At 39.7% G+C, this 27,903-nt stretch overlaps 1 long non-coding RNA gene across 1 annotated transcript; it reads right to left on the bottom strand.

The window, feature by feature from the left end:
- Window positions 1–6,304: 6,304 nt before the first annotated feature.
- Window positions 6,305–20,429, bottom strand: LOC131189797 (uncharacterized). Its single transcript, XR_009153130.1, has 4 exons — window positions 20,296–20,429; window positions 14,067–14,213; window positions 6,786–7,563; window positions 6,305–6,429 (listed from the first exon to the last, which is right to left on the bottom strand). It is a non-coding gene; the product is annotated as an uncharacterized LOC131189797 (long non-coding RNA).
- Window positions 20,430–27,903: the final 7,474 nt, after the last annotated feature.

Genomic DNA, 27,903 nt, shown 5'->3' with positions numbered 1-27,903 from the left:
CTGTGTATTAAAAGGGGCAAAGGAAATACATTCACATGAGGTTTGAAGCACTTTTTCGAAATCATTTATTCATTCTTTTCAACTTTACAAAATTATTTGTTTGCTTGTTATATTTATTTGCATTTAGCCTTTGTTATTTTTACAAATAATTCAAAGCGGTGAACATATCTAACACAACTTCTTCCTCTTCTTTCCCCACAACAACCCTGTGAAATGGAATGGATTGCGAGAGAGTGATTGGGTCAAGGACTCCAAACTGGCTTTCAAGGCTAAGACAGGTCTAAAACTTACTGTCTCCTTCTTTCTAGCCTGGTGCCTTAACCAATAATGCTGAAAAGACCAACTTTCCTGTATGTGCATTCATTGACTTTCCTTCCTTCCTTCCAACATAGAAGCAGACATGAAATTTGTTCCCAATCTTTTTTTTTTGCCAGATTCTGTTTCTTATGTATGGTTTAATTTAACTTTTTTTCCTCCTCTCCATATGGAGCAAAGTGAAATTAAGAAAAACACATACTTGAAAGAAAAAAGGCTTGGAAAGAGCGCATGTTTTCCAAGGCTCTGGTACAGCTGTTAATTTGTGGCCAACCTCAGTGGAAAGTAAGCAAGATGGCAGCAACATTTGACATGAGAATTCGGAAATAGCCTCATTCCAGAACTTGGCTGGCTTCAGAATTGGGCTGCATTGCCAATGCTTCAAATTGTATCATGTCAAAAATAAATTTTTTTTACAGAAAATGATGGGGAAGATTTTGCTATTCTTTCAGACTGAAGTTTCATGGAATAGTGATAGCTGTCTTTGCTCAATAGATGATAATAAAAGGGTTTGATAAAAACTGAAAATAAGATCTATTGTGGTTTTTTGTGGAAAATAATTCTATCCAAACCATAAGAGTCATGAACTTTAACAGAGTTTTAAGCTGAATTTGAACTTTGTGACTTGGGGTCATTTTTCAGCACCAATCTAGCATATTTTCCTGCACCCAGTATATCGCTCTTCCTGATTTTCAGAGACTAAGGAATTTTTTCAGAGATATTTTCAACGAAATAGAAGTACAAGAATATTTTTTCAAAAGAGCTATGTAACTTGAAAACATCTTTATTTAATTATTTCAATTAATTAATTTTATTTATATGGCTGCCCATTGCATATACTTGACGTTGGGTGGCTCACAGTTAAAATAGAATACAAACAGAAGAATATAAACCAATTTGAACAAGAAAAAAATAACATAAAATAGCAGCTGAGAACATTTCTGACATCACTCCTTCAGTACTATGATGACAAAGAAATGGGCACACCCATATATCAGGCCCAAATGTAATGGTAAAACCTGGATTTTAATCCTTTAAGAAAGTCAAGCAGAATCAAGGCAAATCTGCTTTCTGGGACAATGATATTCTAAAGAGGAGGCTTTTAAATATCTATTTCCTTATAAGGGTGCCGGGAACTTTTGAAAGGCTTTCCAAGGGTGCCTCAAACAAGAAAAGGTTGTGCCTCAAACAAGAAAAGGTTGGGAACCACTGCTTTATAAGGTAGGTAAAATGAGGACCCAGATTGTTGTGGGGGGCAATAAGTTGACTTTGTATATAAATATACAAATAGAATGAGACTATTGCCTTACACAATGTAAGCCGCCCTGAGTCTTCGGAGAAGGGCGGGATATAAATATAATTTTTTTAAAAAAAGGTACTCTTTCTGCCTGCCACCAGATAGTGCTGTCTTGTATGCAGGACCTCTTCTGCCAGATCTCACAGGACAGGCAGGCGCCACTGGAAAAAGATGGTCGTGTAACCCCCAAACTTTTGGGTACCAGGGACCGGTTCCGTGGAAGGAGTTTTTTTCCATAGACCGGAGGAAGGAGTAGTTTTGCATGTTTTCTGCATCCCACGGATGAGGCTTCGTTTGTTTGCCCGGCCCGGTTTCTGGCATGCCATGGATAGACCAGGGATTGGGGCAGGGGTGAAATCCAGCAGGTTCTGACAGGTTCTAGAGAACCAGTAGTGGAAATTTTGAGCAGTTCAGAGAAACGCCAAATACCACCTCTGGCTGGCCCCAGAGTGCGGTGGGAATGGAGATTTTGCAATATCCTTCCCCTGGAGTGGGGTGGGAATGGAGATTTTGCAGTATCCTTCTCCTGCCACGCCCACCAAGCCATACCCACCAAGCCACACCACGCCCACCAAGCCACGCCCACAGAACCAGTAGTAAAAAAAAATTGGATTTCACCACTGGGTTGGGGCCTTCTGCTGTAGCTAATCGGCCTCAAGCCACGAAGGGCTTTAAAGATAAATATCAGCACCCTGAAATGCGCCCAGAAGCACACCCTTAGCCAATGCAGCTCACAGAACAGTGGTGTCACATGTTCCAAGTCAGTGGCATCCATAACTGCTCATGCATTCCAAATACTCTTCAAGTACAGACAGTAATTAACATATTACATTCATCTTTAAAAACTTGCCAGTGGACTACAGTGATTAAGGTGTTGAACTGGCATAGTGGAGACCTGGGTTTAAGTCTTTGTCTTTCATGGAAGCTCATGGAGTAACTTTGAGCCATTTCCTCTCTTGCAGCCGACCTGTCTGCCCAGGAAGAGAGACTGTTATTTCCATCACCTTGGAGCTTCTGACGGAAACTTGGGAAAGAAACTTAAATCAATCAGTAAATGAACATGTATACAGCAAAGGAAGAATTCTTTTTTCCCCCCAGATTGTTTGTACCTAAAGATTAATAGATTTAATTGACCAATTGATTAAACTCAGATGCCCATCTTCTGTAACGTGGGAGTCACACTGGCTGAGGCATTTGTAGTAAGGAATCTTTTGTAATTATCATACTTACTGCAGAAGGCATGAAACCCTGGCTAGGACAATGATCTGCAAGATTTATAATTTGTCAGGGATTGGCAATATGTCATGCTATTGAAGATAAACCTGGAAAATATAGATTATTTTGGTGCTGACTGCGTCTACAATTCTTTTCTTTATAACTTTTTTTTTTAAATTTAATTTGGTCATAGAGTGGAGGAGAACATACAATATAGGTTTCCTTTTATTTTATTTTATTTTAAAAGCACAGAATAAATTCCAGAATTCAAGATGCAGTAAACTAGAAGTTTAATGGTTATACATTATGTACATAATTATGAGGTCATGATCAGAAAGAGGAAAGCAGTTTAATTGCTTTCAGATAACTTCTTACTGAGTCACCCAGGTTACTTTTTAAGCCTCATAGCACTCACCAGGATTTTTTCCTCTTATGTCATTAATCATTTCCTTAAATTTCATTATTTCCTTAATGTAGATTCAGTTATCAGTGATAACTGCATATACATTGGGAGGAATATAGGTGGATATACCTCTGAGTGATTTGGATGAAATATCTGACATGGCTAAAACAAACAAGGACTGTTCTTTTAATTTTTATTTGTTTGTATCCCACCTGTACTATTTTTACAAATAACTCAAGGCAGTGAACATATCCAAAACACTTTTCTCCTATTTGTCCCACAACCACCACCCTGTGAAGTGGGCCCTCAGATATAAATTTTGGAATAAACCGGGGTGAAATACAGCAGGTTCTGAAAGGTTCTGGAGAACCGGTAGCGGAAATTTTGAGTAGTTTGGAGAACCAGCAAATACCACCTCTGGCTGGCCCCAGAGTGGGGTGGGAATGGAGATTTTGCAATATCCTTCCCTCAGGAGTGGGGAGAGACTGGGGATTTTGCAGTATCCTTCCCCTAGAGTGGGGTGGGAATGGAGATTTTGCAATATCCTTCCCCTGCCATGCCCACCAAGCCACACCACACCCACCAAGCCACAGAACCAGTAATAAAAAAATTTGGATTTCACCACTGGAATAAACTGCAATTCAATAGTATAAATATACATTCATAATGGGAATATGACTTTCTGTATTAGAACAGCTAACAAACTCACATGACTATCTAAAGGAATACGATAACAAATGGTTGTGTATTGATTATTACAGACAATTGTTTGTTTCCTTTAAACAGACCTCTCAGAAGTCTACAAAGACCTTGGCAATTCCCAAATTTGAGGACACCCTAGTTAAAATGTCACCTGAAAACAAAACAAGTCACCCCTCCCCCCCAAAAGCGTAAACCACGATTTGAACAGCCTTTAAAAAATCCAAAAGGCAAGGATCAAAGTCAAAGGTTGCTTTGAATATGAGGCTAGGTCAAGAGACTTTTCTGCCCACTCTGATTAGTTCTGACCCTTTGAAGAAAATAACTCATTGGCAACTTCCACAACTTAATATAAACAAGTGCATTAGCCAGTCAGTGCCTCACTGATTTTATCTAATAAAGGAGAATATTTGTAGCTCAGGGTTGAAATGAGGGGTCCTTGGTGCTCTCTTGGGTTTGGTTGTTTTCTTGTAGACATTTCATTACCCAAACTAGATAACATCATCAGCACTGATGATGCTATCTAGTTAGGTAATGATCTCACCCAACTTGGGAGCTAACCAAGGTTGGATTTAGTTGGTACCTGAGTGGGAGTTTATGTGTGAAAACCTGATATATTAAATAGGTGATTGATAGATGAGGGAGAGAGAGAGAGAGAGAGAGAGAGAGAGATTCTGTGAAGAGCAAAGAAGAAATTCTCTCCTGCCCTCTCAACAGATGTACCTTTGAGAAGGGAGGACCAGGAAAATAATTCAGTCAAGAGACATGGGCAAACTCATATGGCAGAATTTAGCTTTCAGACTGCCTGGCCCAACGGCATTTATGGAGCAATATAGAGGCATGGTTTTAACAAGGAAACCCCATGATCTCTGTAATCAACTTTGGCCAATGATCTGGCCTTCAAACTACAGCATCCTAAGGGCCCTTGTCGCAATAGAGGTGTGTAGCTAAATAGTAAACAGTGTGTTCCATTAACACTGTGTAGCTAATGGATAACCAGTGTGTCCCTTTAAAAATGTGTAGCTAGTACTTTCCCAGATGCCCTTCCCTGATAGTGTAAGCTTGCAAAGTCATTCCAGAAATAGGTTCCTCTCCCAACTGATATATGTTAACATATGCAAAGAAAAGCCCGACACACAGCTGATATAGCTGGCAGATGAAGAAAGACAAATCTGTCAACAACAAGCAAATGCAGCGACAAGCTCAGTCAAGAGCCCAAAAGGTCAAGTGACCATCCTCTTATTTTACATGTATCTTCACAGAGCTAGATAAGGTCTTGCAAAATGCCACAACTGCTGCTATCATAAAAGCCAGCTTAAAGCTTAACAGAAATCCACTATTAGCATAAGCAGTCTGGTGGGTTTTTTGTTTTTGTTTTAAAGCATAAATACATTTAATATCTTAAAATAGAAGAAAACTGTGGTTTTCCTCTCCAGGCTTCTTTGGATTAAAGAATTTTGCTTACTGAATGTTTTTTTTTAAATAAATAAATAAATAAAAATCAATCACAATCTTACGTATAAATGCACAAGATTATTTCACCTGTAACTGCTTTTTTAATGCATGCTTCAGAATCCAGTTTCACTAGGAAACATGAAGTGTCAAAACTATTCACAAAATCTAACATGGCTATTTCCGGCATCTGGTTGTCATAAAGTGATACTTATTTTGTCAACCAATCTTGAGCAAAATTGTTGCTCTGCCACTTATGAGGCCTGTCAGCGGGATATGGACAATTTATTTAATGTTTTTGAAAGGCAGTCTCTTGAGTCTGGAGCTGACCCTGTTCTAGCACATTGCACACAAGCAAGTGTCCTTCCTGCCTGTTTGGAAATTTGTGACAAGATGATGAAATTCTCAGACATGAGCAATTTAATGACAGACTGGAGTTATTTTTAGGAAGAACCAAATTTTATATCTTAACTACTATGAGCAGTCAGGTTTTCCCTATCAGATATGTCTTTCTTTCTTTCTTTCTTTCTTTCTTTCTTTCTTTCTTTCTTTCTTTCTTTCTTTCTTTCTTCTTTCTTTCTTTCTTTTCCTTCCTTCCTTTCTTCCTTCCTCAATTTCTATAGCTGTCCTTCTCAAATATATGAATGTTTACGTCAAAACGAGCCTCACTAAGTTCAATAGAGTTTATTCCTACATGGATGTAGAACAATGGAATAAAATGGTAATTAAGAACATTTTACAAAATAAAAACAATTATCCATTCTTAAATGATAAATATATACGATTAACTCAAAGTAAATAACTTTTTTGGTCATTTTCTTTGTTCTGAATTTTGAAAGGTGGTTGTCAAGCACATAGTATTTTTTAATTATTATTATTATTAAATTGCTACTTTACCTTTCTACAATAGAAAACAAACCTGAAAAGGAAAAAAGGCCTGGATGAAGAGCCAGAGTCTTCAGGGATCTTTGAAATACCAGGATGAGGGCCATCTGAATCTCAGGAAAAACCTCATTCCAGAAGGCATTTACTCAACATCAAATTACTTCTAGAGTGGTGTAAAGAGATTGTATGGATTTGAAAACAGCAGGAATAGTGGGAACAAAATAGTACAATGTAGAACCAATCCAGCGGTGAAATCCAGCCGGATCTATCCAACTCGCGCGCCGGTGGTGGGAGGTTTCGCCCACCCGCCTGGATATCATTATGTCCCATTTTTGACCCTCTACACATGTGCAGAGGAGGTGCATGCATGCGCGCATGGCGCGCTTCCATTCCCAAATCAATAGCAAAGTTAAGTGGATTTCATTGCTGAAGCACCTTGGGGTTTATTGGTTTTTTGGGGGTGCTACACAATTCACTACTGTTTCAGATATCTTCTTTTGGGGATAAAATAAAGCTTACTTCAAACTGAAAAAGATTGTTGTTGTTAGTTGCGAAGTCATGTCTGACCCATCGTGACCCCATGGACAACATTCCTCCAGGCCTTCCTGTCCTCTTCCATCCTCTGGAATCCATTTAAGCTCATGCCTACTGCTTAAGTTACTCTATCCAGCCACCTCGTTCTCTGTCGTCCCCTTCTTCTTTTGTCCTCAATCTTTCCCAGCATTAGGCTCTTCTCCAGTGAGTCCTTCCTTCTCATTAGGTGGCCAAAGTATTTCAGTTTCATCTTCAGGTTCTGGTCTTCTAAAGAGCAGTCAGGGTTGATCTCCTCTAGGACTGACCTGTTTATTCGCCTTGGAATCAAAGGGACTTGCAGGAATCTTCTCCAGCACCAGAGTTCAAAGGCCTCAATTCTTTGGCGTTCAGCCTTTCTTATGGTCCAACCTTCACAGCCATACCTCTGCAACTGGGAAAACCATAGCTTTGACTATACGCACCTTTGTTGGCAGGGTGATGTCTCTGCTTTTTAGTACGCTGTCTAGATTTGCCATAGCTTTCCTCCCCAGGAGCAAGCGTCTTTTAATTTCTTGGCTGCATTCACCATCTGTGGTGATCTTGGAGCCCAGGAAAATAAAATCTGTCACTACCTCCATTTCTTCACCATCTATCTGCCAGGAATTGAGAGGGACGGATGCCATGATTTTGGTTTTCTTAATGTTGAGTTTCAAGCCAACTTTTGCACTCTCCTCCTTCACCCGCATCAAGAGACTCTTTAGTTCCTCTTCGCTTTCTGCCATTTCTGAAAAAGATAGCAAGGTTTTAAAAGGTGTTTCCGCTAAACCTTTGATTTGAAATAGCTGTACTCCTCAATTAGGAGGTTACAAACCACAGGCTTTGCAGAACAAAATACTACAAAAATTAACACAGCATAAATTGGGGGAAAATCAGGTTTTTGGATTTGGCAGTCAAGTTAGAATACCTAATCATATCTTCACTGAACAGGATATGATGAGAATCATAATCATACTTAGCTCAGTTGACTGAAGTTTATGTTAAAAACTATCAATTATTAGCATTGACAAACTTCTGGAGCTACCTTAATCTGCATCGTCAAGAAAACTTAATTAGTTAATAAAACAATGCAGGTAGAAAACTTCATTCTTCCTTGAGCACCACCATCTTTCACTTTTGATATTTCTGTCAATCATTCATATTTTCTCCCGTTTCTTCTTTTACTCAGAATACATCTAAATCAGATTCCTTTTCTTAATGTAACTTCCTATTATAAGCTTATTTTCTTTTTTAAAAGGTAAGCACTAATTTACATAAAGGTGATTTACTCCAAGGGTCCCCAACCCCCGGTCTGTGGACTGGCATCGGTTTGCAAAATGCCAGAAAGCGGCCCACACAAACAAGTGAAGTCCCATCCATGGGATGCAGGCAGCACATGAAACCACACCTGCTTCTTGTCCACGGAAAACCGTCCCTCCACAGAACCCGTCCCTGGTGCCCAATAGATTGGAGGTTGCTGTCTTCCTCTATTGTTTTTGTTTCTCAATGCACCCATATATCCCCCTACATAAATCTATTCCTGCAATGATGTGGCCCTGCTTACTTTTCATGGGCAAGTTCTCATGTTGATCTGTCGTTAGGAAAAATCCCAGGAAACTATTTCAAGAGTGAGATGTTAAGAAGCCCAAAGGGTACATAGAATGCTGCATATCTAAAACAATTTGAATTGTTTAATCATCAAACCATCAGGCTAAAGAACTCTGGAAGGCATAATGTAAAAGCTCTAACAACATTTTCTCAGCATACTTGCACTATGTACAGCTACCTTGGAAGTAACCAAATAAGAAGTTGGTTTAACTTTGTATGAGAGATACGTTTCTGAGAAGATAAATTTTCCAGCAAAAATTGGATTGCAGTCAAGGTAAGTGTGAACATTTAACATATTTTCTTCAACCATAATTTGATGTTTACCCATTAAGAGAAATTGCCATCACTATAGTATACTTTCTATTTGCACAAATTACAACTTTCATACATAAAAAAATGAAGACGAGACATGAAAGAGCAGATGGCACTTCGTAGAATCACAAATAAGAAGTCTGTTTCGTCAACATTCCTTCTTTTTTATGCAAATATTTATATTTCTCACTGTTTTCATTTTACGGTATTTCACAAAGGATATTTGCATAGACAAACTTCTAAGATCTGAAATCCAATATATCAACGGGGGATTGCAAAGCAGAAGATAACTATCAGAATCACTTGTGAACCAGAGACAGATAAAACCTATTTATCTATTCTCTTCCATCCTATGGTTATCAGTTGGAGATGGCCTGGACGGGAAGAGAAAAACCACTACAACATAGTTCATGGCATTCTTGATCTCCACAGAATAATACCATAATGAATGGTATAGCTGCCAAAGCTACAAAAAGATCAAGAAGGGTCAGGAAAATTCTGTCCTACTAATAATTATTTTAAAAAATCCTAATCAATCAATATCATTTTATCTTCTGTTTGTTGTTTGGTCTTGTTTCCGTTATTGGAGTAACAGATAAGACAACATTTTTAATACACGTAAACTGTATGTTTTCCAGAAAATGTAAGAGAGGGGACCTAGTTAATAACATTTTATCCTCACCTATGCAGACGTACATATTTGCTATAGCATTATTCAATTAATTCTCTACCATTTGGATTATCCAGTTAAAAAACAACAATTTTTTGCAGAGTATTTCACATCAAAAGGAAAAGAAAAGAGAAGAGTGTGGTACATAACTATATTGCACTTTTAAAAAATTGTCTTTTAAAAATTCTTCTTCCTTCTGTTAACCCACACATTTTTAAATAGCCTACAATGTAATTGGATAAATTCAATTATTTTATTTTCTTGCAGGTGTCTGAAAGATTCGCACAGACTCCTGTAGAAGAGTATCAGAGCTCCTATATTCCACTGAATTAAAAAAAAAAATACAGCTGACAGAAGGTTATGTATAGCAGATGGCCATACATTTTCAGGGGTGTAGCATCAGTATACTGTGTCAGTATAAAATTTGGCACAAAATACATACATTGATTTTAACAGCCCACCTCTGGCTGACTTCTGCCTGCTGAGTTTCCAAGAACTTCTGTTTCATTTATGACATGTTTGGCAGCCATATTTGTTGATATATTTAAAATATTATCAATATCTGCCCAAGTCTTTTCTCAAAGGAAGGCCTCCTGCTAATTTAAAGACACAGTATGCAATTTAATCACAGAAAAAGCAAAAAAAGATGTCCAGCCCAATTTCAACAGATGTAGATCTCTTTAATGTCTATCCTTCTTCCTTTTAGCTTCATTTATTTATTTATATTTCATATCTCTTAACCACCCATCTCCCTCAGAGAAGGACTCTGGGCATCGTACAATATATTGGGTGGGGTTTTATGTAAGTGTTCGTGTATCAGGACACTACACTTACTCCAGCTCAGAACATACTCATTATAGCCTTTCATGAAGGGATAGGTGTCATGGCTCCACTTTTTAAAATGGAATTTTTAGTTATAGCTAAAATACATTGTGACTAGTTCTTATTTTAAATTAAATAAATCAAACATCATCACAGCATAATGTTAATCTATGCCAGTATACAACACCTTCCAGTGCGGAATGGATTCACACAATTCCTCTGTATTGTGTGGGTAGCCAGATTACTGGTTCAGTAGCATTTGGAAGCAGCCAGCTTTTGCCCTGGCATGGGCAAGGTTTTGCACACAAATAATTCTTGGTGCTATAAAGAAACACGCTAGCTAGTTGATTCTTCAAACCACCCTCATCACACAATTCTTCTACCATGGGATTCAGTTGCAGGAGACTGTTCCTATTTTACATGAACCTAACACAAGGTTTATAAATTCTTCTGGAATGCAATCTAAGGCTTTGTCATTCAGAGTATGCACATTTTTCATTTCCTTTGGTCTTGTTCGTTTTTGGCAGTAAAACAACGGTTATTGTTTTCCTTGGATTTTCTTTGCAATCCAAACATCACACTGTACTTCCTCTATAATGAGTATTATTCTGAGTATTACTTTATGGGATATTTTTGATTATCTTGGAGAAGGGTGCTGGGTTTTGGTTTTTGGTTTTCAAAAAACAGTATTACACATATATATTAAAAAGGATTGCGTTGGTTGCTATTTTTTGTTTTCTCTGGATGTTATTTTATATTTGCCTCAAGCTCTGAATTTAAAAAATCTCTTACAAAACTTAGCAAAAAATATGACTTATATACTTGAATGATGAATCTGGGTTACTAGTATGAAAGGTAATCTACATTGTGATTCTGTGATACTTATTTAATCATCTTTGCCTAGTACAAGGAACTAAAGTATTACTCTCATACTCTCATTTCTTTCTTTCCTTTTTCTTCTGTGGAATGAGATAATTAGCAAAGTATGAGCGAAAGAGAGCAACGACAGAGTCATTCCACTGCTTTCGTTGTTGCGTGATTATTTTATTTCCTCTTTTCCTCAAGGAAAACCCACTCAGCGCTTTTGTGGTAAATCCCTCTCCCGCCCAGCTTAAAGGAATGTCTAAACTCCAGGGCTGTAGGAGTATCAATTGTTTGCTTTATAGGGGAAATACAAATCTCCCATTTGCTTTCTATTAAGCACTGTTTGTGCTATTGTTTTAAGTTATAATGTATAAAATGTCAAGGCCCTTTCCCCCCTGGGATCTCAAGGCACTGTTTAAACATAACTGGAGAGAAACTTGTGAAGTCCCTGGGGAAGGAGGTGATTTTGAGCAAAAACTTGCTTTCGGGAAAAGCAACCTTTCTTTCCATCCTCTTTTCACCTAAGATTGCTTTTCATTTAAAATGACAAAAATTTCTCCTACATACTTCATTACATGCATTCATCACAACCCTTCCCCTACCAATTCAAACCTATCTGTCTCCTTTTATCAAACTTTCCCATTCCAGAATCAGTCAAATCTTGCATGGAAATGGATTGCCTTTACATTTTTGCCACCTTGGGGTAAATATTTTCTTTCCAACTATTTTTTCTTTAAAAAAGAGAAATAGTAATAAAGAGCCAACTGAACTCATACTGCAGTTTTCAGTAAACTCCCCTTATTCTCTCTTTTCTGTTCAGATGAGCATTCCACAGCTTCAGATTAGAGTAGTTTTTTCATCCTTGGAAGTCTTAGGGCTAAAGACCCTATGTTTGAAGACTGTGCTTAATGAAGTCATCTGTGAGCATTAAGTTAGTAAAGGCTCCACCAAAGAAGCATTTCTCAACCATGGCAACTTTAAGATAAGTGAACTTTCAATTCCCAGAATTCTATGCTGTCTGGGGAATTCTGGGAGTTGAAGTCCACCTATCTTAAAGTTGTCAAGGTTCAGAAACACGGTAATAGAAAACTCTTGCTTTCAGTTGTTGATTACATTCCGTTTCAGAATCTAATCTTATTTTGCTCAAACATTTCAAAATGGCAAATAGCTTTTGAAAGAAGATGTAAACTATTAGGGGACCTCAGCAAAGCATGCAGCTTCCTGACAGGCTGTGTACTCACATGATTCTACTTTAGTGACTCAATGTGGTAGCTACGGAATTTAGAGGCAGGCTGTTTTCCTATTAGCAAGGGCTTCCTATGTTGCCTCCCCCTGCTACAACTTCACATTCTCATGCCTCTGTGGTTTTCATAAATCACACAAAGAAATAGCACCTTGGTGGTTTACAGGCTCCCTGATTGCAAAGGCCCAGATGTTTTAAATGCCAAGCTAAACAGACCATGTATGGGACAGAGCAAGGCACGGCAAGCTCCTACTGGTCAGCCAAAGGGTGTGCTGATTTGAGGTCACCCTTATTTGGTGCTCTTTGCATTTCAAGGTCAGTCTGAAAATGGTTCTGCAATTTGCAAAGCAAGATAGCCATGGTGTGAAAAGGCCCTTAGAGGAATTGCTATTTTGGCTTAAACACTTACAAAAAATTACTGTGTCGTAGTAATGAGCAATATGTCATTATACTTAAACTGTCACAGCTGCTTTTTCAAGAAAATAACAAATCTTTGAGAGTGATGCGGCCATTAAAGCACAAGTAGGCAATCTATTCTTCCTTGTGGGTTTCAAATTCCCGGAACAACCAAGAGTACCAAAATTGTACATGTTTTCCAGCCTTTTGAATCTGAAAATACATAAGAAATCTAGTGTGAGTCTTAAAATAGGCTTAAGTTGTGTGAGTTCCCCAGTAGGAAAAAAGGATCTCACAAAATGTCAATCTATAAGTGTAATGCTCCCTGCCTATTTTGCATCTGTACCCCACTCACAAAGATTTTCACCCCTCACCCTTTCCAGGAACCAAAAGGTTGTGTATCCCTGTATTAAATGTCATTTACCATCTTTTTTTTTAACTCACGGCCAGAGTAACGTCAGAGCAGGAAAAAATAAACTTTAAGCCACTGCATTTCAAGAGAAGCTCTCTTGGTGGAATTCTATACTTAACTGGAAACCAGCCCAGCCAGAGCTACTTCTGAGCGAATAGGGAAGGTTACACCACAGTTACTACTGATAGGTTGCAATCTTCATTTCATCCCCTCACCCCCAAATATCACCCCTCAATGTTGTAGGAAGTTGGCACCCACCCCTCTCCTAGAAGAACGAAATATTTTATATTTCAGGAAATATTAAGGAAATATTAAAAAGGCAGAATATTATATTTCCCTGGATGAGAAATAGAGAAACATGTTTTAAAGACAAAGCAGCTCCCTGCAGCTTCCTGCCACCTTTGTCAATGCGCCAGAGGCAGAAACTCATTTCCCCCACCTTCATCAATGGGGCATCATCTGCAACACAATGGGACCCATCTAGCAACAGAAACTCACTGCATGTTAAGATTCAAGCAAGCTTGAGAGGCAACCTACAAAGTTAGCTAAGATCCCTAGACCACCTGGGAGTTTGACAACCAATCAGGATACATTTCTTTTACAGGAACAGGAAACACTAAGGTGGGGCCCCACAGTGCATATAAACTCAGGCACTCTCAGCATCTTGGTCTCTTCTTTCTCTGTTTTTGGTTCTTCACCCAACACCTTAAAGCATATGATCGCCTTTTCTGTTCAGGAACTCAAGCCATGTGATTCCTGTCCACCATTAAACCATCTTTCCAAGCAGTCTCCATGTTTCCAGTGTCTTTTTTCCCACTTGGAACTGAACCCAGAAGGATATTTCTTCCAACAATGTAATGCAGCAATTTGCTGTTTTGGTGGTGGTGGGACTTCTCTGATAGTTTTCAGCAAGGCGCTTCCTACCTTTCTTGCAGTTTTTTACAGATCCAGTTTTGCTTCCCTCACTGTGAAGTTCTTTCCATTGGTTTTTTTCCCCTCTCAGCTTCATTTCCTGAAAGTCCTAAGATCCTTCAGTGCAACAGGATGTTAGATCACTTTAATAGCACTAACCTTTTTTTTAAGACAAGAAAAAGAAAACAAAATCCTTTTTTAATTCATAACCATGCATAAATTTCACTACTATTCATACCTCAAGATGTCTGGAGTCTATCCTTTAAATAAGATACACTTATTTTGTAGACACAAGGGGGAAATGGCTGTAGCAAATCTAATTCTGTTTCCCCATTATCCTCTGCTATGGTGCTTAATGGAGACAAGGGAGAGTGTACTCAAAAATCACATCCAGGATCTAAAAATCTCTTCTTTTCCAGCCTCTCATTTCTTGCTTCCCATCACTTTATAACAATATTTTAGTTTTAGGGAGTATTTGGAGAGGGAGAACTGAATCAACCTAAAATCTTGTTCACCTATGGTTCTTACTCTTTGGGAGTGGTTTTATTTTTATATTCAGCATGCTATTTTTCTACAAGTTCTAAATCACTCGCTTTTTTACATTCTTGTTGGTTTTCTATCTGTGTTTTCTTATTTAATTAGGCACCTTGAATGCTAGTTCTAATTGAAAAACAGATTGTTGGTATCTGAAAATGAACAAACTCATAAAAATGTTATTACAAGAGTTTTCTCCCTCTTTCGACAGGAATTCAGATTCAGAGATTTCAGAGTTCAGATGTCAAGAAAATGTGCACACAGCATTCATTCTCTCCTTCTCTCATGCGTACACACACTTGTGCACATTTTTCATAGTAGCTATTTATACGGGGGGAAGAATGTTTTCTTCTCATGGAATGAAATATACTTGTAATACTAAAAATACCTTGAAGACTCTTGCTACGTTGTGACATGTATGAATGCGAAGAGCTATTTCTAAAATGGAATGTGCCCGACCAAGCAAGTTTTACATTCATACGGCAATCTATTTAATCCTCCTGTGTGAGAATGCCCCTTCTGTTTGAGATGTCCATAAATAACACAGCAGCAAAGCTGACAGCATGTACTTCTGCTTTGTCTAGGTTTGTCCTCACCCTGTCATGACCCAGATAGGCAGGCTTAGTTGCTGTCTCTGCAGTGTCTGCCACATCAATGTATTCACAAAAACTGGGTGTTCGGTAAAGTTAGCTGTTTTGACCTGAAGCTGTTTCCAGAGAAGTTATAGAATCAGGACAGAAAAGTGCTCCAAAGAACAAGAAACTTCAGGAGGAAAAAATCATTGCCTTGGAGAATTAAAGCAAGGTCTGCATAATCCACTTTTCTCTATTCAGTGTTCGCAAGCAGGGCTTAAAAGATGAGTAATCTTGTTTTCTTTATCTCCAGCAACAAGTAATCTTAGATAATCACATGTCTACCACTTCTGAACATATCAATGCCATCAAGTTCATCTTGATATTGTTAGGCGTCTCCTCCCTGTATTTGTCTGATCTTCTTTGAAGCCTCCTAATCAAACCCTGCTTCAATTAGTGTCGGTGATATGTAGGGTTGAGTTTGTCCATCTATCCTAATGTTCTTGCCATCTATTACTGATCTTGAATGGGAAGCATGAAGAAGGCTTGACTTCTTGATGAAATAATTAGGATATTTTCCTACAGTCTGGCAGAAATCATGGGGGAACTGTAAAATATTCACTATAATGATCAGCCTCATTGGACCTTCCAGTAATACACAGTAGAATCAAAGGGTGTTAAGAGATTAGGGACATTAGGAGTGACTGTAAGATTCCTTACATGAGGAGCAAGCAGAACAGCTAAGAAGAGCTTTTCATGGTTCATGCATAGGATTTTCATATGTCAGTTATGTGTTGTTCAAAGAATGTGCTTATATCCAGAATCTACTGCACAATAAGGGACATTTCACTTAAGGCAAAATAATATTCTTTAGTACCAAACTCTTTCACAGATAATATCAGAGACCTGTTCTACTGAAAAACAAACAGAAGGCAGTAAGGTCAACTGACAAATTAAAAGGTACAGCTTGTCCTGGTGTAATTAATTCACAGCAGCCGAATATTGTATGGACTGTCTTTCTCTTTGCATTGATCTCTTTTTGCTCACAGAAGATGATAGCCAAGTAACCTTTGTAGGAACTTGTCAATTCACTAGATACTCAAATAACTTGGCATACATTGAAATATGAGGCAGTAACATTCAGATTACTCCCATACAGTGACATTAACTACGCACCCTTGAATATGAGGGTCATTTGTACATCTCAGTTACAACCTGGTCAGACTGACATATACTCCAACCAGACATGAAAGGGCATAGAACTGTTGGAATACTTATCCCAGGACATATTTGTTGTATTAATGTCAAAGGATTCATTTAACTGAGACCTACTTTTGTTGACACTACTATAATGACCTCTAACTTGAATGGAAAAGCCCTGGATTAAATTCCTAATTGCTAGGTCATAATCCAAAGATTGGCTCTGTCTCTTTAAGTCTACCAATTTAAGGAGCGGAAAGTTGATACCTGTATGTTTCCTTCCCTTATCCACCATGTTTGCTAGAGGAAGTAAAGATTCAAATTGCCATTTGATGGCAATTTTAATAAGCCATCCATAACCAATTGTCCTCCAAGTATGCTGAGCTACAGCTCTGACAATTTCTATTGACTTTGTTCACTGGTATTCTGGGAGTAATATCCCTAATATATAAAGAATATTGTCTTAAGAAAACCAACTTTTGTGACAGAGTATTTTTCAGACTGACAATTCTAGGTGAGCATATTAATACATTCAAATGTATGTCAATATTCATTTTTAAATACCTGAGTGATTCCACAGTTATAAGAGCAAGAATTCTTTAGGGATAAATGTTTTGTTCACAGTTATTAAATTTTGGGGGGGGGGAGTTACTTTCATGTACTGCAACCTTACCTTTCCTTCTAATAGATACTGCTAAAATCCTACCCTAGATTTATCTCAGATAAAAATAGGTAACAGCATGAACATGCCAAAGTTAAAATAAACACATTTCAGCTTGTTTTCACCAGTACCACTTGGTGGAAATTATGACCTGTTCAAGCATAAACTGCAGAGATTAATGAAATAGTACTTAGACATTGTATTCCCACTTGCTCTATAAAGCCAGAATAATATTTGAACAGCAGTTAGAAGTAAGATAGTAAAACCCAGGATAGTGAAAAACAACCATACCTGAAGAATAAAAATAAAAAATATAAGGTGCAAAAAAGAAAAAAAAGGAAAATAGAAAAAAGAAAATATTAAACACATCATAAAGAAAAAAATAAATGTATAGAGAAGTGACCTCCACATTCATCACAAATATCAATTTTAGTATCACATTCTTTAAAATATAACAGTCTTTCAGTTCACCATTTCTTTCTTGGTAGTCAAAAATAAACCTATTTGCTGAAATTGTTGTGCTATAACTTTAACTTTCCCTTCTAGTTAATACTGTTAATCAAAGATACTTTTTCCTTTGGATTAATTTGTTCTGGTTTAAATAAAGGGCAGAAATCTGACAGTTTCAATCTCAGGCTCCATCCAGAAGGAGTGGTTGATATTCTTCCCCATATATTTCTGACAGAGATTTCAAAAGCAGTTCTTCCTAGCTCTACAAGCCTCTTATCTGGAGGTAGCTTGGATCAACCCTTCAATCTTCAACAAGTAAAGTCTGTACTCTATTCTGAATAGCATTTCCCATTACTATTCTGTTGGCATGCTTTATGCTGTATCTTCAAAATTGAAGAAACAGTTGACTTATGTGCTTTCCCAAATCCAACGCACTTTAGAGAATAAGAGTTTCATTCATTTATTTATCTGATCCATTTGTATATCTCTTTGCATATGAGAGAGGCAGGCAGAAGCTAGGTCACAGTCTCTCCAGTGGTCCTGCTAAACCATGATGTATGAGGGACAACTGCTACTGAATTACATCTTCTAGCCTTCTTCACCATTGGTCATGTTAATGGGGGTCTATTGTATAGTGACCAGACATCCCGCTTTTGGCGGGACAGTCCCGCTTTTTAATAATTTGTCCCGCGTCCCGCGGCAATTCCAAAAAGTCCCGATTTTTTTTTTGTTTCACTCCCATTCTGAAAATGGGAGGCAGCAACGCAAGAGGAGGAGGCAGAGAAGGGGGAGTGGCAGAGAAGGGGGCACAAGAGGGAGGAGAGACGCCGCTTGACTTCACCCGAGAGGAAGAGAAGAGCCGAGAGGAGAGCCGAGCCTGCCTGGAAGAGCGGAGAAGCAGCAGCCGCTCCTCCTCCTTCAGGCAGATGGCAAGACTCAGCACGCATGCGCAGCCCCCCCTTCCCCCCCCCCGGTCAATGATGTCCCGCTTTGCCATCGCTGAAATCTGGTCACTTTAGTCTATTGGGAATAATGGGTCAACAAACTCTGGAGAACCATAGGCTGTTTGATCTCGGGCTGACTACATACTGGAACATTTCAGTACATTGTTGCTATGCAGCAGAAGTAATCACTGCAAAAGCACTGCTGAGGATATGAACTGTGATCTCTTAGTAACCCACATGTTCCTCTTATCTAGTTGTGAGACCAAGGATAGGCGAAAAACATGGTGAAACAGAGGCCCATCCGTCTGGCAGAGTTGGCATATGTAACTGTAACCCCTGAAGCGTTTGAGATGAAGAACAGTTGTCAATTGTCAAGAGGATGGCCTCTGCATTTGTTTCCTTTACTTACAAGGCAAGTTCTGCTGCTTAGTCAGCTGTTATGATGGCACACAAACGTTTTTGGAAGAGCTGTGGTAGAAAATAACTAAGTCAAAAATGTCAAAGCTGTCTGGGTAGGTGGAGGCACTAACAGGAAAGCAGGAAACCTTGTCTGCAAGTTTAGAGCTTGTGGAAAGAAAATAGTTTCCATCTAACACAGAGTCAGTAGACTAACTTGACAGGAGAGCTCAGACAAAGCCAAAAGGGCTTTTTTTTCCCCCTATTCCACTTTAATCATTTCAGCTTGTTGCAGTTTAGCACTCAAGGGAGGAAATGAGGCTTAGACTACATTTAGTGTTTTGGATTATTCTTACTATCAGCATTGCAGACACAGAGGGAAAAAGCACATGTGAGTATGTGCTTATAATATCCATTAATAGGCACGGATAAAACAAAGATTATTTCCCAGCCATACCAGAATTCGAACTAAAGCGTGATTGCTCCATTTAAAAAAATTTGCTCTTTTATAAACTGCAGAAACACCCTGACTGTATCTAAAACACTACCACCTTGACTGGATTTTAATTGTGCATCTAAGATTGCACATACATACATACATACATACATACATACATACATACATACATGGATTAAAATTCTGTAGCAGTATCAACATGCTTTGCAAAAAAAACCTCGATTTCTGTCCAATCTTCAGAGCAGGAAGAAGTACCATCATTCCAAAGCTATTTTGGCAAAACAGTTTCTCTCCCTTCAGATCTGAGCATTACACTGGAAATGAAGGCTTCCTTCAAAAATATGGGTGTGTTGTTTTTTTTTTTACTCCTTGTACAATGTATTCAGGGGTGAATTTCAAAAATTTTCCCTACCGGTTCTGTGGGCGTGGCTTGGTAGGCATGGCTTGGTGGGTATGTGACTGGGTGGGTGGGCATGGCCAAGTCGACATCACTTCTTTGCCCTAATGACCTACAAAAACCTACACAATTTTCCCCAAAAGACTGCAGATAAAATTAGTTTTTTCTCCAACCCTAACCCCAAGAACAGGAAAGACAAAGCCACTGGAATAATCTCACAAAGCTGCACAACTTGTCTCATACAATGTAAAAGCAGCTGGACTCCATGTAAAATGTCCCTCGTTGCTGCTTGCAGCACCCTCACAAAATCACACAATTTAAAAAGCAATCATCACACAGTGATCAAAAGAATAAAAACACCATGATCAAAACACCAAAAGTATAAAAACAGCTTTTCCCTATATTTTTATATTTGTGCAGCTCTGTGAGATTTTGTGTGTTTATGTAGTGAGTGTGAAACACTACATAAACACACAAAATCTCACAAAGCTGCACAAATATAAAAATATAAAAGCAGCTAAAATATCCTAAACTTTATATGGCTATTTCCTTAAAAAAAAAATTACATTTCCTTAAAAAAAACCCAATTAACTATTTTTTTAAAGCAAAAAAAAAAAAGCCCTTACTTACCCAATTGAAGACACAAGGCAGGCAGGCAAATTCAGTTGCTCACTGATAAGATGGATTCAGGTTGCAGCCATGGGATTGCAGGCAAAGCAAGACAGACAAGTCTGTGATCAGAGGCTCAGGATTTGGTTTGGGAGTGAAGCAAAGTGAGAGTAAGCAAGCTGGAGGCGGGGGGGAAGGTGGGTTAGTTAGCCAGGCGAGCCTGGGGATGGGGGGGGCAGCACACTAGGCCACACCCGGCATTGCTTACCTTTGAGTGGGTGTTGGCGAGGCACTGAGCAGGGGTTGGCGAGCCAACTGTGTGAGGTGCTGAGCTAAGTGGGTGTTGGCGAGGCGAGGCAATTAGCTTGGCCGCATAGCGAAGGGAACATATACAGGGTGAGGTAGGTGGGTGGGTTGAATGGCCAGAAGGGGCGAGCAAGCGGCCAGAAGAGATGAGCGGTGAGCGGGTGAGCATGTGTGGGGCCAACCAGGAGTGGTTTTACCGGTTCAGCGAACCGATTCAAATCGTCCCTACTGGTTCACGTGAACCGGTCCAAACCAGTCGAATTCCACCTCTGAATGTATTGCTTCTTATAAGAAATGCACTATCCAACATAGCACGTTCACATTATGTTCTGGAAGTTGTAGTACCACATATGGGAAGGTCACCACATTTAGGAGGACTATCATAAAACACGTTGGATGTGGAATCTTCAGTGCTCTCTAAGCTTGGTTGTTTAAGAAATTCCATTAGGTAACATCATCAGTGCCAATGCACTGTTACTTAGTTGGATAATGAAACATCTACAAGAAAGCAACCAAACTCAGAGAGGACAAAGGATTCCACAGTTCAACCCTAAGCTACAAATATTCTCTTCGGTTGATGACATGTTGGCTTTTCACCACCCTTATCAAGGCTTTGCGTAAGACTGGCTAATCATACCAGTCTGTTCTCCTAAGTAATCCCCACCCAAGCAGATCCAACTTACAACATATTTAAATTACTTGGCAGTATCTGGTCAACTTTGCCTGGTTGAGAAGGTTAAACAGGTTCAAATCTGGAGAGTACTTGGAGACCCGGAAAGATCTGCAGAAAATATCAGGGCTGAAGAAGACAGTGGTAGACTATCTTCACTTCCTGATAAACAAAGTACATAAAGAAAACCAGTGTGGTGTAGTGTTGGCTCTACCAAGACCCAAGTTCTAGTCTCCCTTCAGCCACAGCAGCTCATCTGCTAACTTCAGGTCAGAGGTGGGTTTTAGCAGGTTCTGGAGAACTGGTAACGGAAATTTTGAGTAGGTCAGAGAACCTGTAGTAAAAATTCTGACTGACCCCACCCACATCTATTCTCTGCCTCCTGAGTCCCAGCTGATCAGGAGGAAATGGGGATTTTGCAGTAACCTTCCCCTGAATTGGGGCGGGAATGACAATTTTACAGTATCCTTCCACTAGAGTGGGGTGGAAATGGAGATTTTATAGTATCCTTCCTATGCCATGTCCACCAAGCTACGCCCACCAAACCACATCACGCCCACCAAGCCACACCCACAGAACCAGTAGTAAAAAATTTTGAAACCCACCACTGCTATAAGTCAGTTGCTCTCTCTCAATTCAACCTACCTCACTGAATTATTGAGAGAAAAAACAGGAGGAATGATACAGTATTTACGCTGCCTTGACCTCATAAAGAAAAGGTGTAATATAAATGCAAGAAAGGAGGGAAGATGATACATTTTGAAAAAAAGAAATCATTTTATATGGCAATATCATGACTTAACTATAAATTCTTCAACTACTTCCCATGCACATGCTCTTTATAGGCCAAATGAAGTGACATGGCTCATATTTTTAGCCCTTGCAAAAGCAATTTATAAAAAGAAGAAAGAGGCCAATAAGCAGATCTCGAAATGAAGGGGAAACACTGCTGTGGTCCCAAAGAATCAAGGCAGCCTCCAACTGCTTTACACAAAAGGAAGGAATCTTTTAATGGTACTAAATAGGAGCTTTCTATCCACCACAAAGAGCAAGCATATGGAAGGAAGGGGGCTATTTCAGTTGCATGTAGCAGGAGCCAAGGTTAATTCCAATTACGCCATGAAAGGCAGGTCGAAGAGTTATTTATTCATGCCGTATTTGCAATCTGGCTACATTCCCCCTATCAAGGCTCAAGATGAGTGTTATATTGTGCCTTGAATATTTTCCTAATAATGAATCCAGATAATTATCAATCACTTTTCATGCTTCTTATAGAGCTGGGATGGGGATCTTCTTGGTCATAGCCTAAATCTAGCCCACAAGGATAGCACATCTTTTCTTGGGGAATGCTCTTCTTTTTCCATGTAACCCACCCACTCCCCAAACACATCTACCAGCTACTGGCTCCACACCTAGAATGAGCATTTTCTAATACTTTATCACAAATGCTTCCTCTGCTTTAGGTCTCACCGTAGAAAAACAAATACTCATAAACAACAGCAGTTGCTAACTGGCTATTGTTGTGGTCCGCCAGCAGCCTGTGGACAGCGATGTGGCTGAGGAAGAGCATGGGCCAGCCCTGGAGGCTGGGGAAGACCCAGATGAGGGCTCTGCATCGGAGGCTGAGGTGGGGCCAGGGCCATCAAGAAGGGAGGTGCGGACTCCAGAGCCTCCAGAGACTTATAGTAGTGAGGCAGAAGAACAGGAGGAGCCTGTTCCTAATGCATGGATGAGAAGAGCTGCCAGAAGGCAAGAGCAGCTCAAGCAAAAGGGACGACTTGGGAGTAGGGCCAAGAGATGATTGGCCCCTCCTATAAGGCTTAAAAAAGATCAGCAATGACTTTTGGGCTTTGCCGAAAAACGAAGTTGGTAGCTTCGTCTTCTTGCATTTATTTTTGTATTTGTGTCTTCTGAACATTTGCCAAGAAAGGACTTTGGCAGTTTGCCTAATTGGACCAAGGTTAGTGATAGGACTGAGGAATTTGTGTTGGGAGGAATTTGCTTTAATTTAGTTGAACTACACTGAGAATGAAGTAATTCTCAGCTGTTCGAATAAAGTTTGTTTCTTTTTTCACTGACTGAGTTTCCTACTACCTACTGGGGCCTGGGTCACAACAGCTATTTGTCAAAAAGGGGACATAGGATAGGTGAGGTGAAGTTCAGGCACTAGTGCAATTGGTAGGATAACTTTAGGTCTCTGATTATTTAGGACTAGATCAGCTCTACGGTAGGTAGTGGGGTAAAAGTATCCCAAATAGCTGAACTTTGAGGGGTAAATAGGATAGATTCTCTCTGCACATAAACATGTCCAAAATCAGCTCAGAACACATTTTGGAAATAAACCTCCGAGTTGTGGAAATGATTCCAGTTGCCCTTTTTGATTAATCCAGATTTCTTGACAAGTTTAGATCTTAAACAAATGCTGAGATAAAGAAGTCCAGGACCATGTAAGATGTGAGAAAACAGCAGCTAGGGTCAGGAAACCATGGATGAGATGTGAAATTGTGAAACAGCACATCTCTTTGCCAATAGAAAGCTCTCCTTTTGCTGTTAATCTTCAAAGAGATGCTGCTCACAAGTCTTTTCCGTTAGGATTAAAAAAAAAAAACTTTTTCTACATAAAAGTGTAATCAACCAAAGATTTTCAAAAGCTGTCTTAAGTTCACTTTCAGAACTTCCAACGCTCGTTCCCCGTGACATAAAAAGGAAGCACCCTAGCAGTTACGAAACAGTTGGACATTTCAAACTTCATTCTCCATTCAGATTAAATAATGTGCTGTGCATTTTTCTCATTGTCATTCCAATTACCCAATCCTGAACAAGTCATTTCCTTATTGGGTCCCTTATGACCACACAAGAGTTATTTCATTTGTCACAGGATACTTATCGACATCTGAAAATGTTTGTAATAACTCGCTGAAGCATTTTTTAAATAAGTAATCAAATCCCATATAAACAATAGCATTTGGGAATGAGTCCCTGATCAACATGTGTCCAAGTGTTTAGAAACCCTACCCCCTCTATTCATAGGCAAGGTATGTAAGCATTTATTAAACATTGTTTGTTGGTAAGCAGGCAACATCTGGTGAGGTGAGCTGACCTTTGCAGTGGGAGGGGGCATTTCAAAAAATGATGATGAAAAGTAAATGGGTTCAGGATTGTCTGGAGTTGGGAGAGAAATTTTAGTGTGTTTATTTTTTAAAAACATAATAAGTTATGCTAAGCAGATTTTAGGGGTTTTAATGCAATCCTTATGCATCCTATCTCAAAATATCAAGATTATTTTTTTTTTGGCCATGGGAGTGACATAAGAATGCAGCTCTGAGCATTAGCTTCCTCATTTCCCATAATTAAAAGGTAGCAGTCCTCCAAAGTATTATTTTCAAGGTTACCCAAACTGTCAAAATAGATATAAGTATGTAGATGAATGAAAACTGAAGTGCTGTTAAGTTTGTTTTAGAAAACACTCTAAAAATATTTTTGGAAGCGATTATTACATAGGGATTCTTCTCTCTTTCTTTGACTGTATTTTGCTTTATTTGAACGTGTGTTTGTTTTTTGAGATAAAGGCACATAAAAGGGGGGGGGAAAGCCCAACTATATGCTGCAGGCAAAAAATAACCTATTACTAATTATCGTTCAGAAAGCTGGTAGAAAGATGGGCTTATTCTGTCTGGATTATTGTCTGAAATGGGATATTAGGTCTGGAATTTTGTGTGTTTGATGTTTCAAAGAACATCACTGAAACATAATGGTGGCTCAGATTATTTTGACCCCTTGACTACTTACAGTGGTGGATCCTGAGTTTCTTTTGCCATATTTTAACCTTATTTTTAGACACACACACCCATCACCAGTGAGGCAGCTTCCATCTCCTCAGTTATACTCTTCAGTCATACTCATCCATTCCTCAGGCATTTTCTTCAATATATATCGATCCACCTTACTCAATCTGGTACCCTTCAGATGTGGAGGATTGTGTAGTTGAAAGATATTTGCTAAAATGCATTTCAGATGACTTTTAGGATAGTTTAGCTTAGGTATCAAACTTAATTTCATTGAGGGACGCATCAGGGTTGTGTTTGACCTCGGGAGGGCTGGGGTGGGTGTGGCCAGCTTGATGTCACTGGTGTCAGGGTGCTTGTGGTGCCCCGAGTGCTCTGCCAATGAAAACAGGCTCCCAAGCTCCGTTTTCAGTGTGACGGCCTCCTGCAGCCCTCTGCCAATGAAAATGGAACTCTGGGGATGCGCACTGCCCGCCCGAGCTCTGTTTTTTTTTGGCAGAGACACCAAGGGGCGATCCTTCACTGTTTCCAGGGTGGCCCCTCAGGACAGATCTAAGCATCCTGCAGGCCAGATCCGGCCTGTGGGCCTTGAATTTGACACCTCTGGTTTAACACATTGCTCAAGTATGCCCTGAAGGCATTCATTGCAGAATTGTATTACAGTTCTTAGTTTTCACTACCTGCAGTCCTCGACATACATCCACAACTGAGCCCATAATTTCCATTGCTAAGCAAGGCAGTTTTCAATCATGTGCCATTTTACCACATTTTTGTCATGGTTGTCAAGTGAATCATGTGGTCGTTAAGCAAATCTGGCTTATGAGAATCTCAGGACTGCCACAACCATCGTAAATACATGCTGGTTGCCAAGAGCCCAAACTTTGATCACGTGACACTTTTTTTCAGTGCCATTGTAACTTTGAACAGTCATTAAGCGAATGGTAGTAAGTCAAGTCAGTCCTAGAGGAGATCAACCCTGACTGCTCCTTAGAAGGCCAGATCCTGAAGATGAAACTCAAATACTTTGGCCACCTAATGAGAAGGAAGGACTCGCAGGAGAAGAACCTAATGCTGGGAAAGATTGAGGGCAAAAGAAGAAGGGGACGGCAGAGAACGAGGTGGCTGGATGGAGTCACTTGTGTCTTGCCCGCCCTCAGAGCAGCCGGGGCCTTCTTACCTGCTCCCGAACACGGAGGAATGTATGCCTCCCGGCCCAAGTCCTGGCTCCATGCCCACACAAACTGCAGAAGAAGGAGCATCTCCCTGCCCCAGCCCTGACTCCATGCCCAGGCAAACGGAGCAGCTAGACCCCTCCCCCTCCTCCACAGCAGGTGAGCCTGAGGAGGGTTTACTCCCAACAACAGCTGATTGGAGTAATCCTCGCATCAGAAGATTGGAGAGGCGGAGGCAACAGAAGGAAGGGAGGGGCAGGCCTTAATGAGTGCTGAGTCATGGAGCCACACCCCATGGCCTATATAAAGGATCTACTTTCTGGCAGTCTCTGAGTCAGGCAAAAGTCGAACTTATCTTGCTGAAGTCACTTACTGGTCTCCTGCCTGCTCTGCGGACTTTGCTAGGACTTTGGGCAGAGCTGCAGAGGCAAGCCTGATTCGGATTTCCCTGACCCAGCCGTCAGCGGAGGAGTGGGACACGACATCACTGAAGCAGTAGGCGTGAGCTTAAATGGACTCCAGAGGATGGAAGAGGACAGGAAGGCCTGGAGGAACGTTGTCCATGGGGTCGCGATAGGTCGGACACAACTTCACAACTAACAACAACAGCAAAGTAAGTCGAGGACTACCTATGTTGAAATTGGTTTCTGTTGTTTTTATCTTAGTTTTGTAACTGCTGCGAATAAAAGAAGACAATATGGTAGTCACAACTTCACATTTTTTTTAAATTTATACACTTTTTTTAATTTACACACATTAAAAAAGGAAGGGCTTCAATCACATGGTCATGGTTGTCCTCTTGACTTTTGTAATCTCCCCTGCATTGACACCTATAGAATGATGTTAATTAAAAAATATTTTCTTATAAATCTATCTAGTAGTTTGAAAATACTGTTAATTATGCCTCTATAAGAGAACAGAAATGTATTGAGGATGAAAAGGAAAGCAATCAAACACTGACAGGTGTTAATTTAACTCAAGTTGTCTGAGAATGTGTTTTTTTTAGTAAGGATGCATAAGCTTTGGTGTTTTTATTTGTGGTTAGTAGTAAGATGTGGTTTATAAACTGTGTTTTTATGAACAGTGTGGTCATGATGATGGCAGATCTGTAATAAACAAAAGCTATATTTGTAAAGCATTTAAAAAAAAAACCAACACGGTTAGATTATAGTAACTTTCACCATCCAAGTGCTCTTTAGATGTAATCAACACTGATGGCATTGGGAAGAATCCCCAGAAGTTGTAGTAAAATTCATTTGGAGAAAGTCAGTAAGGTAGCCTGGGTTATCATTGTCAAAAGTATATGTCAAAATTGTATGTACATTATGTTCAGATGTATTATGTTTTGTTTATCTAGGTCAAGGGTGTCAAATTCGATTTCACTGAGGGACACATCAGGGTTGTGTTTGACCTCGGGAGGCATGATCAGGGTGGCTGTGACCAGCTCAACATCACTCATGTTGAGGATATCTGTGGTGGCCCAAGCGCTCTGCCAGCAAAAACGGGCTCCTGAGCTCCGTTTTCACTGGCAGAACCACCGCAGGCTGGTCCTTCGCTGTTTCCAGGGCAGTCCTGCAGGCCAGATCTAAATACCCCATGGGCCGAATCCAGCCCCAGGGCCTTGAGTTTGGCACCCTTGATTTAGGTGACAACAAATGCATACTTTTTCATCCATGTTCCTTCAAATATTCTTCAT

The sequence above is a fragment of the Ahaetulla prasina genome, chromosome 1 (genome assembly GCF_028640845.1).
Source record: "Ahaetulla prasina isolate Xishuangbanna chromosome 1, ASM2864084v1, whole genome shotgun sequence".
Classification (NCBI taxonomy): domain Eukaryota; kingdom Metazoa; phylum Chordata; class Lepidosauria; order Squamata; family Colubridae; genus Ahaetulla; species Ahaetulla prasina.
Note: the sequence above shows the minus strand (reverse complement) of the source record. Positions and strands in the feature narration are given on the sequence as shown.